The sequence below is a fragment of the Callospermophilus lateralis genome, chromosome 8 (assembly GCF_048772815.1).
Source record: "Callospermophilus lateralis isolate mCalLat2 chromosome 8, mCalLat2.hap1, whole genome shotgun sequence".
In the NCBI taxonomy this organism is placed as follows: domain Eukaryota; kingdom Metazoa; phylum Chordata; class Mammalia; order Rodentia; family Sciuridae; genus Callospermophilus; species Callospermophilus lateralis.
In genome coordinates, this window is record NC_135312.1 from 104,370,983 (window position 1) to 104,381,211 (window position 10,229).

Sequence of the window (10,229 nt, forward strand, 5' to 3'; positions counted from 1 at the left end):
AGGCTCTCTGTTCACCTCACAGATTGTTTCTTTTTCCGAGAAGAAACTTTTTAGCTTGTTTCCAACTCATTTATTGATTCTTGGTTTTAATTCTTATTCTATAGGAATGTTATTAAGAAAGTTGGGACCTAATCCCTCATGATGAAGATTAGGGTCTACTTTTTCTTCTATTAGACACAGAGAAAATGGTTTAATTCATAGACCTTAATCCAATTTGAGTTGAGTTTTATGCATGGTGAGATATAGTGGTTTAATTTCTTTTATTTTATTTTCTTTCTTTCTTTTTTTTTTTTTTTTTTTTTTTTTTTGCATATAGATTTCGAGTTTTCCCAGCACCATTTGTTGAAGAGGCTATCTTTTCTCCAATGCACATTTTTGGCACCTTTGTTTAATATAAGATAATTTTAGTTTTGTGGGTTAGTCTCTGTGTGCTCTATTCTGTATGATTGATCTACCAATCTGTTTTGGTGCCAATTCTATGCTGTTTTTGCTACTATTTCTCTGTAGAATAGTTTAAGGTTTGGTATGGTGATGCCACCTGCTTCACTCTTCCTGCTAAAGATTGCTTTAGCTATTCTGGGTCTCTTATTTTTCCAGATTAATTTTATAAATGCTTTTTCTACTTTTATGAGGAATGCAATTGGAATTTTGATTCAAATTGCATTAAATCTGTATAGTCCTTTTGGTAGTATGGTCATTTTGATAATATTAATTCTGCCTATCCAAAAACAAGGTAGATCTTTTCATCTTCTAAGTTCTTCTTAAATTTCCTTCTTGGGCTGGGGATGTGGCTCAAGTGGTAGTGCACTCGCCTGGCATTCGTGCGGCATAGGTTCGATCCTCAGCACCACATACAAACAAAGATCTTGTGTCCACCGAAAACTAAAAAAATAAATATTAAAAAATTTTCTCTCTCTCTCTCTCTTTAAAAAAATTTTCTTCTTTAGTGTTCTGTAGTTTTCATTGTAGAGGTCTTTCACCTCTTTGATTAGATTGATTCTCAAATATTTTATATTTTGATACTATTGTGCAGGGGTACTTTTCCTAATTTCTCTTTCATTGGAGGCATCACTGATATATAGGAACCAATTTGATTTATGGGTGTTGCTACTTTGCTGAATTCTTTTGTGAGATTCAGAATTTTCCTGGTAGAGTTTTTGGGATTTTCTAAATATAGTATCATATTATTAGCAAGTAATGATAGTTGAATTGTTCTTTTTCTATTGGTATCTGTTTATTTCTCCTGTGTAATTGATGTGGGTAGAGATTCAATAAAAGTGGTGAAAGAGGGCATTTTCTCTTTCTTTTTCCAGTTATTATTGGAAATGCTTTCAATTTTTTTTCCATTCAGAATGATGATGGGCTTGGGATTAGATAGATAGCTTTTACAATGTTTAGGTATATTCCTTACTATTGTTAATTTTTCTAGTGTTTTGAACATGAAGGGGTGTTGTATTTTGTAAAATGCTTTTTCTTCATCTATTAAAATGATGTCTTGTTTTTAAGGCTATTCATGTGATGAATTATTTTTATTTTCTATGTTGAACCAACCTTACATCCTGGGATGAACTTCACTTTATTGAGGAATTTATCTTTTTAATATGCTTTTGTATGCACTTTGTCTGAATTGTTGAGAATTTTTGCATATATATTTATCAGGGGTATTGATCTGAAGTTTTTTTTTTCCTTGTTGTATCTTTTTTTGATTTGGTATCATAGTGATACTAGCTTCATACAATGATTTTGGAAGGGCTCTCTTCTCTTTCATGAAATAATTTGAGGAGTAGTGGGGATAATTATTCCTTGAAGATCTTGTAGAACTTGGCTGAGAATCCATATGGGCCTGGGCTTTTACTAATTCATAAGCTTTTGATAGTCTTTATTTTAATTGCTTAAATTTTATCTCTTTAAATTGTGTATGTTCACTTCAGTCAGTTTGGTTAAGTCATATGTCTTTAGCAATTATTTGATGTCTTTGAGATTTTCTATTTTTGTATGTGGAGGGGGTAGCAGGGATTGAATTCAGGGGCACAAGAACACTGAGCTACATCCCCAGCCCTATTTTGTATTTGATTTGGAGACTGGGTTTCACTGAATTGCTTAACACCTTGCTGTTACTTAGGCTGGCTTTGAACTCATGATCTTCCTGTCACAGCCTCCTGAGCTGCTGTAATTATAGGTATGTGTCACCACATCCAGTGAGATTTTCTATTTTATTAGAGTATAAATTTTCATAATAGTTTCTGATCATCTTCTGTAATTCAATAGTGTCTGTCATGATATTTCCTTTTTCATCACAAATTTTAGTAATTTGAGTTTTTTCTCTCTTCATTAGGATGGGTAAGGGTTATTCAATTTTATTTATTTTTTTAAAGAACCAATATTTTTTTTTCAACTTTTTGAAATGTTTCTTTTGTTTCAATGTTATTGATTTCAGCTCTGATTTTAATTACTTTCTGTCTTCTACTGCTCTTGGTGTTAATTTGTTAATCTTTTACTAGGGCTTTGGGATGTAGTATTAGGTCATTTATTCATTGCATTTCTATTATTTTAATAAATGAGTTCAACGCAGTAAACATCCATCTTAGCACTGCCTTCATAGTGTTCCAGAAATTTTGACATATTGTATTCAAATTCTCATTTACCTCTAAGAAATTATTTTTTATCTCCCCTCTAATGTCTTCTGCTATCCACATATCATTAAATAGCATAATATTTAGTCTCCAGGTGTTGAAATAGCTTCTATTTTTTTTTTAATTTTATCACCAATTTCAAATTTCAGATCATTATGTTCTGATAGAATGTATAGTATTATCTCTATAATTTTGTATTTGCTAAGAGTTGTTTTGTGGCCTAAGATATGGTCTAATTTACAGAAGGATCTATGTGTTACTGAGAAGAAAGGGTATTCACTTGTTGATGGATGGAATATTCTATATATGTCTGTTAAGTCTAAATTATAGATTGTATTATTTAGTTCTATAGTTTCTTTGTATAGAAGATCTATCTAGTAGTGAGAGCAGTGTGTTAAAGTCAGTATTATTGTGTTGTGGTCCAATTGTTTCTTGAAATGAGAAGGGTTTGTTCAATATATGTAGATGTTCCATTGTTTGGGACATAAATATTTATAATTGTTATGTCTTGTTAATGTAAGTTCCCTTAAACAGCATGAAATGTCTTTCTTTGTCACTTCTGGTTAATTGTGGCTTAAAGGCCACTTTATATGTTACTAGGATAGACATCCCTGCTTGTTTATATGATTCATGTGATTTTTTTTCATCCATCCATCTTTTATCTTTGGATGTCTTTGTCTAAGGTGGATCTCTTTGAGACAACATATTGTTGGGTCTTTCTTTTTTTCAATCCAATCTTCCAGTCTATATCTTTTGATCAGTTTAAGCCATTAATGTTCAAATGTATATTGAAATATGATTTGTATTCCCAGTCATTTTTCTTCTGATTTATACTTTGAATTAGTTTCTCCTTTGAATATTCCTTTGCTGTAGCTCCTTCATTTGCTGGTTCTCTCTCTCTCTCTCTCTCTCTCTCTCTCTTATTTCATCTTCTAGGAATATTTTGCTGAGAATATTCTATAGTGCAGGCTCTCTAGTTGTGAATTCTTTTAACTTTTGTTCATCATAGAAGGTTTTAATTTTATCTTCAAATCTATAGCTTAATTTTGCTGGACTTAAAATTCTTTTTTTTAAAACAAGACTTTTTATTGTTGTCTTTTGTTTGTTTGTCTTTTGGTTTTGTTTTTTAATTGAAGTTTGCTTCCTGGTCCTGCTTCCATGAATGGTCAAGACCAAGAGAAAAGGGAAGTGAACCAGCCGGCACAGGGAGGGATCATCTCCACAATATTCCATTTATACACAGAACTAAACAGACAAGCACAGAGTCACTACTGCGGTTAGAAGTTGGCAGCCTGGGATGGGGGAGGAACAGGTGGGAAATAGGGGTATCGTTAAAAAAAATTACAGCCCCCCTGCAACTGGGTGCCTGGGGGAAGACTTGGTCTGTTTCAACCCAAGAGGAAACAGAAGATCAAAAGCAGTTTGGGAAGGCCAGAACTGTCAGGGATGGAGGGAGGTGAGTGGTCCAGGGTGTAGGGGGAGCTGTTTGGCAACTGGGGTGAAGGGAATGCCCTCCCCCTGTGGGGATCCCTCCAGCCCCTCTGGTCTGGCAGGAAGGGGGAAGCCTGCAACCCCCTAGGGGCTGCCAGATGCTCCAGTTAGGGGGCTGGAGGGGGCTCACAAAGGCTTGCCCTCCAGAGAGATGACAGCAGTGCCCCCCATTTTTTCAGCCAGGGTGCAGAGGTCCTTGACCTTCTCATAGCAATTTGCTTGTCATTCGTGCTTGATTCTTTTTGATGGTGCCCTTGGAACTGGCATAGATCATTTTGCTCTTAAGGGGTGCGGATTCAGGGGCCCAGAAAATAAACACCAGGTCCTCCTTCTTGCTCTCCTTGGTCTTGTAGTTCGCGTCATAGAGGGCATAGCAGCAGTCCTTGCCTGGCAGCAGCTTGACAAAGGTGGCCTAGGGATCATCCACAGTCTGGTCCACATCACCTACAAGGATCTCCTTGCCCTCCTCCAAGATGATGTTCTTCTTGTCCTCACTCAGGCAGAAGAGCACTGTCTTCTTACGTTTCTTCACTATCTCTGGTGTTGAAGACTTGCGTACCTTCATATCATTGAATACCTTGATGACACCATCAGAGACTGTCACACCAGAAGCCATGTTTCTAGAAGCGAAAGTAAGACTGCAAGAAGAGCCTGTGAAGATGAGAGCTGCCGCAGCTGCTGCTGGGATCCAACTGAACCTGGATTTGAAATTCTTGATTGGCACCTATTTTCTTTCTGAGCTCGAAATTCTTAGCTTTGAGGGTCTGAGTTGAGATATCATCAGAGATCTAAATTGATTTCCTACTAAACATAATATAATATTTTTCTCTCTCAGCTTTTAAAATTATATTCTTATCCTATATGCTAGGCATTTTCATTATAATGTGCCTTGGTGTGGGTCTGGTAATTTTGTATACTTGAGGTACTATAAGCTTCTTATATTTGATTTTCCATTTATTCTTTAGGTTTGGAAAATTTTCTGATATTTCATTGAAAAGATTGTTCATTTCCTTGGTTTGTACCTCTCTGCCTTTATCTATCCTGAAAAATCTTAACTTTGTTTGTTTTTCTTTTTCTTTCATGTTGTACCCTAATTCTTAGAAATTCTGTTCATCATCTTCTACCATATTCTCTGCATGGTTGACTTTATTTTAAAGATTATATATTTTATCTTTGTTGCTTGGGGGTCTGTATTTCAAAGGTTCTAGTCTGTTGGTGATGCTTTCCATTTGTTTGGTTTATTGATTCCTTCATTTTGAGCATTTATGTTTTTTTTTCTTTTTCAGAATCTATCTCATTATTGAAGTGATATTTTACCTCCTGAAGTTTATCTCTGATTTTACTCCTTGCATCATCCTCTATGTCACAGATAAGTTTAACTATGTACATTTTAAACTTCTTCTCTTACATGTCTTCTACTGTGTTGTCAATGGATCCTATTATTGGAACATCTTAGTTTGTTTGTGGCACTTTATTCCCTTGTTTGTTCATCTTGTTTTTATGTCTGTCCATTTAGCCTTGTGGATCTGAATCAGTATAGCTTCTGCCTTGTAGATTCACAGTGTCCCTGAAGGTTTCCAGTATCTCATGTTTAAGGGGGAGAAAAATAATAAGAATACCTAATGCAAACAATATACAGCCTTAATCCTAATAGCTCCTATTTAGATGTTTATAGTTTGTCAAATTAAATAGAAATTATGTGTTCAATTATTGTCTGCAAATGTTTATAAGGAAGGAGGAGAGAAATAGAAATAAAAAATTATAGGAAGAAGGAAAGAGCAGTTAATAGAGATTGACTGTTAATAGGAGAAAAGAGAGAAGGAGAATCCAGGGAAACAGATAAGAAGAAAAAAATTATATATATATATGAAATATTTAAAAATAAATATAAAAGAATACACAATAAAACTATAATACATTATTCAGACACCCCATCCCTCATTAAACTGATGCATGAAAAATACTTGATTTCAAAAATAATAAAAAATATAAAAGAAGAAAAGGAAAAGAAAAGAAAAAAGAAAGGGGGAGATATCAATGCACACTTGAACAATTTTTTCCACTAGAGTTCAAAAGTTTTTCAGCTTCCCTTCTTAACATTTAGGTGGTGTTGTCTGAAGTTTGATGTTAGTTCCACCCTCAAGATGGTTGGTGTTCTTAGGTTGAGAGTGTTAGTTCTGGAAGCAGAACTTGTAGAGGTGGGGTGTAGGCTTAGTTGTGCTCCAGTCTCTTTTTTTTATTAGTTGTTCAAGACAATGCAATGATCTTGACATATCATACATTTGTGCTAAAAGCATGCAATGGAGAAAGGATAACATCTTCAACAAATGGTGCTGGGAAAATTGGAAATCCATATGCAACAAAATGAAATTGAATCCCTTTCTCTCACCATGCACAAAAGTTAACTCAAAATGGATCAAAGAACTAGGAATCAAACTAGAGACTCTGCATCTAATAGAAGAAAAAGTTGGCCCTAATCTCCATCTCGTGGGATGGGGTCCAAATTCCTTAATAGGACACCTATAGCACAAGAGTTAAAATCAAGAATCAACAAATGGGGCATATTCAAACTAAAAAGTTTTTTCTAAGCAAGGTAAATAGGGTGCTCCAGTCTCTTCACTGGGAGCCCATTGTTCTAGAGATTTTAAGTCAGCCCACCTCCAAAGCCCAAAACTTGCTTGTCTATTTTGGAAGACTGCACCCAGGAATTTCCTTTGGTTTTCACTCATGTGGTATAGGAGCCTGTTCTTAGCCCACTGCTCCACCTGCAGGCCCTATGATTCCTGGTCTCTGATTCAGTATCCAATCTCTCTCACCCCTGTCCTTTTAAATTTCCAGTCAGACACTACTCTTCCAGCTGGTCCTGCAAAGAGCCAGACTGGAGGGGGAGGGTTAAGCCAGGTGGGTTTCTAAAACCAGTATTCCCCTTTGTAAACCTGTCTCCATGCTTGATTTTCTTATGGTCACTTAGACACACTCTCTGTCACACAGAGTGGGTTTTGACCAGCTCATTTTTCAGTCCACACTCAGGTCTGCCAGAAATTGTCTACTTGAACTGCCAGCCCCCATGCCATGGCTGCAAAATAGTTCTTTCTGCTGTCCTTCTTGCATGCCACTAAGAGGAATGGTGGCTTTCCTCCTGTATATAGATATGGTGTAGCACAACACACTGTAATTTCAAGAATTGTCTTTGATCTCTAAGCTCTCTGTACCCTGACATGTCTCAGTCTTTCTGAGAATGGAAGTTCTTTTAATTCCTTTTTTTTTTTCTTTACTGTGCTCACATAGGGAATGTTCTGTTTTGTGAGTTTAGCTGCTGCTGCTGCTGCTGCTGCTTCTGGGGGGCTGGGGATCTTTCCCCTTATTTTTTTATACAAACTCTCCTGAGCCCCTGATTTGTTTTAATGTCCAGTATTAAATTCCATTAAAGTTCTCCCTATTCTTGATCATTCAGGTGACCTTGTTGAAAAGCTGCCTGTCTGCTTTTCTTGATTCATGCCACAGACCCACCTGGGAAGTGACCCCTCTATTCCTTTATCTTCCTGTTATCTAATATTTTTTTTTTCCCGTAGTTTACACAAATAAAAAGAACAGCTATACAGGAGAGTGCCAATTATTTTTTATGGTCTTTTTCTTATGCATCCTACTTTTAGACTACGGGGAAAACAACTGGATCTGCAAACATCAAACTCACATTAGAGTTCTGCATTTTCTTCCAATTACTGTTTATTTGCCTAAAACTCTGGTGATCCATAACTCAATTTACGCATTGTTTACCAGCCTTTCTCTCATCATTCTAATTTATTCTCTAACCAACATCAATTGTTCTCATTCAGTTTACTTACTTCAGGTGCTAGGGATTGTTCCCCTTTTTGCTTTATTGGACATAGAATGAAATAACAAACTTAAAGATATTTTCCAGTTCACAGTTATTTCCCCTCACATGAGAGAGAGACTTGTACATGTCTGAACGATTGTGAGATCTAATTTGTATTCCTCTTGTGCTGAGCAATTCCCTGCAGAGTCCTGAACAATCAGTTGTATATCACAGCACTAAGACTAGCAATACTCCACCCATATCTGACATTCATTTGATTATTTCAAAAATGTCCTTGTATCTCTTTCTTTTCTTCTTGATGAAGAATATACACAATTTGATGAATTGTGCTTCTGTTCTATGTGTTTGTTTTTCTCATTATTGTTTATATTAGAAACAGAAGATGACTTAAATTTTACTCATCATTTTCTCTTGATTTTCCCTTTTGTGTGTGACATTCCTAAATATATTTAGATTCTGTCTAAACTTGTAACTTGTTGTGCCATTGATGAAATCATATATGTAAATAAAGTTAGTCATATGCATTATTAATATTTTGGGTAATATTCTCATGGGATAATTATCTCCTCCTTTAAATCAATAAAGATTATTAAATTGATAACAAAGTATAAATATATTTTTGTGGCTTTTTGGACTTCTGTTTCTAGTTACATGTTAATAAATTTATTTAGCAGGAAAGATGTTTACTTCCCTTAAGAATTCCAAAAAATTTTAATATTTTTCTTACAAACATATGTCAATATTTAAACTAAAAAAATATTAACTTTACTATATAATACCAATTAGTATTTATGAAGTGAATATGATTAATGTTATTTCACTGATTTAGCATATACTCTTAGAATATATACTAAATTAATACTCTAAAAATGATACATGAGTGTTTATTTCAAAATGCTAATTATCCCTATATGTGGTCAGTTCATATAATGAAAATACATGAAAAATTGGAAAATACAACTTAGTCAGTCATTTAATAAAATCTATTGGGCAGTTACTTTGTGTCTGATACTTGATGAAGTATTTGGAATGAGAAGATGAGGTAACAATGACAAATATGAACAAGTAAATATTTTTCAACTATTATAATAAATGGTTTCATATATTTCCAAAGAAACACATATATGAGCAAATAATTCTGCTTAACTAGAGTCATGGAAATTTGACCAGGGTTAAAATCTGAGGTATGCTGTAGAGAATATAAAGGATGACATTTTTAGTAGGGGGACCAGAAACAAAGACATGTAAGTCATCCAACATAACATAGGTATTAGCTTCCTTGAGCCACCATAACAAAACATAACAAACCAGGTGGTTTAAAACAACAGAAACTGCACACAGAACATTTTGCTGGAAAATATCAGCCTGAACTTTAAGAGACAGAAAGAGGCTGAAGTGATGGCATCAGATATAAATGATGGATGTGTTCTTTGGGTTAGCTGACATTGCTTACTATGTAACATAGTAGCCACTAATCAACTTTTCCTTCTCTCTTCTTCCACTGTGGTCTCCCCAGCTTCTGGCAACTGAGCTATATCTAAAACAAAATAAACTTGAAAAAACAACCCCCTCAAAAACAAACAAACAAAAATTTATTTTTCCATTTTTGAAATCAAGGCAAGGACATAACCCATTTGAAGCATCTAGACATAACCCATTTAATGCTTGTCTCATCTAGCATTAAATATTTCTGGGAGTCCTTGATGTGCTTTGGCTTCAGGTTGTACTAGATCAGTGTCCTTCATGGGGCTTCTTCCCTCATATACTTGGTTTATTCCAATCTTCCTAATCTTTTGAGAGTACTGAAAATTGGATCTAAAATGTACTCTAATCCAGTTCATTAGAACTTGATTACATCTTCAAAGTTTTAATTTCCAAATAAAATTGTGTTCTTAGATTCTGGGATTAGGATTTGAACATATTTCCAGATGATATAATGCAACTCACAACAAAGTTCCACCAAGGGGTCTTTGGAAGAAAATTTAAAGCAATTGCCAAGACATACAAATAAGGAGGAAAATTATGAAATCAGCAAAGGTTTTAATCCAGGTTATCTACTGAAGTGCTAATTTTTGCTTTACAAAGTTGAATGTTAGACAGCTGTGGAAGATGAATTGGAAGGTGAGAATGCTCTGATGTCAGTAGAGAAGAACTACCAAAGACTGGCAAGAGGAGAGAGAGGGGGGAAAGAGAAAAAAATAAATAAAAAGATGTGCTTTTAGTGACAAAAAAAGATTGTGTGGAGGGAGAAGAGGGGAGAAAGTGAA

The 10,229-nt window shown here is 34.9% G+C and overlaps 1 pseudogene; it reads right to left on the reverse strand.

The window, feature by feature from the left end:
- Positions 1 to 4,250: 4,250 nt before the first annotated feature.
- Positions 4,251 to 4,740, reverse strand: LOC143406347 (cofilin-1 pseudogene; annotated as a pseudogene).
- Between the last annotated feature and the right edge of the window lie 5,489 nt (positions 4,741 to 10,229).